This window comes from Octodon degus, unplaced genomic scaffold, assembly GCF_000260255.1.
Source record: "Octodon degus isolate 3935 unplaced genomic scaffold, OctDeg1.0 scaffold00422, whole genome shotgun sequence".
In the NCBI taxonomy this organism is placed as follows: Eukaryota; Metazoa; Chordata; class Mammalia; order Rodentia; family Octodontidae; genus Octodon; species Octodon degus.
This window is the reverse complement of record NW_004524998.1, coordinates 521448-523798: the sequence shown is the minus strand read 5'-3', so window position 1 is coordinate 523798 and position 2351 is coordinate 521448. Positions and strand designations below refer to the sequence as shown.

The 2351-nt window shown below is 40.8% G+C and overlaps 1 pseudogene; it reads right to left on the bottom strand.

Annotated features, from left to right (window-relative positions):
- Positions 1-381: 381 nt before the first annotated feature.
- Positions 382-1204, bottom strand: LOC105741315 (annotated as a pseudogene).
- Positions 1205-2351: the final 1147 nt, after the last annotated feature.

Here is a 2351-nt window from a genome sequence, read left to right as displayed (position 1 = left end):
CCCCAGTAGAGAAGCAGCATTTTATAAATAAAACAAGATAAATTATGCTGTTCAGCACTCTAAGGGTGCAATTAGAAGGTGACTGAATTCAAAGGAACACCGATGGGACTCAATACAAAATATATAATGTACAGGACTCGCTTCAGAAGTAATCCATACCAAATAATGACTGGTTTTTCTATGATAATTACTCATTAACTATGTTTTACATTAAGAAAAATATCCTTTCTTGTACCTCTTCAACAAGGATATGAATCACTTAATCATTCATATTTCACTACTGATGGTCACCAAAGAACTGACTGTGGCATAGCCATTGTGAACCAGCATCAACACCCAATTGTAAACTGGGTCACTGCTCCAAACAGTTGAAGATGTGGGTCAGATAATGTAGTCCAAACTATACAAAACAATAACAAAACTCATAAGCAACAAAATGGTCTTTGTGGTCCTTTTTTCTGGGGATGCATTTGGACACAAGTTGGTGCTGTGTAGTTGCTGGGACTGCATTTTATGCCTGCCCAAAAGAATCACCAAATACCTATTTCAAAGTAATAGGTGCCCTGTACAGGACATGTACTTGCGACAAAAATACATATTTGAGGAAGGAACTAATAGGCAAAATGGAGCAGGGTTTAGTAAGGAACATAAAACTGTTTGAGATCACATTGGGATTCGTAACAGTGGAGTTTAAGTTCTGCATACTTTTGATCATATTGAAGTTCCATAGAAAGAGAAAGCAACACAGGTTCTTTTTTTTTTTTTTTTCCTGGAGGAACTGGGGATTGAACTCAGACCCTTGTGCTTGCCAGGGAACTGTTTATTCCACTGAGCCAACTCCCTGGCCCCACAGCACAGGTTCTGATGCAGGAATTTTTGCTTAAACTTTGCCAATCAGGAGCTTCTGGGAATGAGGGTGATAGCCTGGAGGACACTCATCAAGAAGGTGGTAGGAGAGGTCCCGCATCAACTTATTCAAATAGATGACAGTTGTACATGGGACGGAATCCCCTAACACTTGATAACCAAAATTGTCTACAGCTGTGAACCTCACAGTCAGAAGCATCACTTGATGGATAGAGACCAAGTGAGCAATAGCCTGCTCAGAAGGGTTGAGCTTGTGGTTCAGAAGGAATGTGAAAACATGAAACAGAAGGAAAACTATGTTGTCAATGATCTCAATGCTGATTTCAAAGAAAGACATGTGTTCTCTATAAATGAAACTGGAAAATCTGTATTCATCTTCATAGGAGAAGAAACATAAAGGTTATATCTAGAGAGACAAGAAGGAGATGGAGAGCCTGGTCCTCAGGTTGTTGTGAGCAGGGTACATGTTTAAACCATAAGCTCATTTAAGAACATTGGAGGACTCCAAGAAGCCCACAGGACTCTGGTAAGCTCTGAACCTTGACCTCTAGCACATCGATATGGAGCTTGTACTGGTAGTGGTCCAAACTTTTAACAACTTAGGAGCATTCTAACTGACCTGCAGGACTCAAGAAAACTGTGATCCATGGACCCATAGTGCACAGGTGTGGAGCTTTTCTGGTACCTGGTCCAAATATTTAAGAACTTAGGAGGACTATGGAAGGTCCACAGAACTCTGATAAGGTGAATTTCACAGGCACACAGTGAGAAGGCACCAAGCTTTCCTAGTATATGGTTCATCAATTTAAGAATTTTGGAGGAATCTGAGTGGCCTGCAGGACTCTGGCAAACTCTGAATCTTGTCTTGAGTTTATAGGCAAGGGGCTTGTGCTGTAGACATTCCAAACTTTTAAGAATTTAGGAGGATTCTGGGAAACCCATGGGATCCTGGTGAATCTGACTGAGACACAGGACCTACACTGCAACTTTGTTGAGTATGGGCCAGATACCCCCACTAGTATTGAGAGCCTTGGTGAGTACTACCCTTATCAACACTATAGTGAAATATTACTGACCCATGCACAGCTCTCCCACAACTGCTATTCTTGGAGATTATTGGGACCATCAAAAATTTCAAAACACAGGAGCAAAATGCAATCTCAGTCCTCCAGCCCAAGGATAACAAATCCAGGAGACAAGGACATACAAGGATTTGGAAATCACAAATCTGAGCTTTCTGAAATGATAGCAACTGAGGAAAAGAAATAAAACAATCAGGCCATATGAAAAATAAGATTAGAATTAATCTTTCAAGTCAAAAAAAGAAACACCAACAATAACGAAGGAATCTCTCAGTACAGCTAAAAATGACATGTATAAAGAATAGATATGGGGCTGGAGAGATGGCTCAGTGGTCTAAAGCACCTACTTAGAACAAGCTTGGCAAAGCATCAGGGACCGCGGTTCAATGCCCCAGCACCACA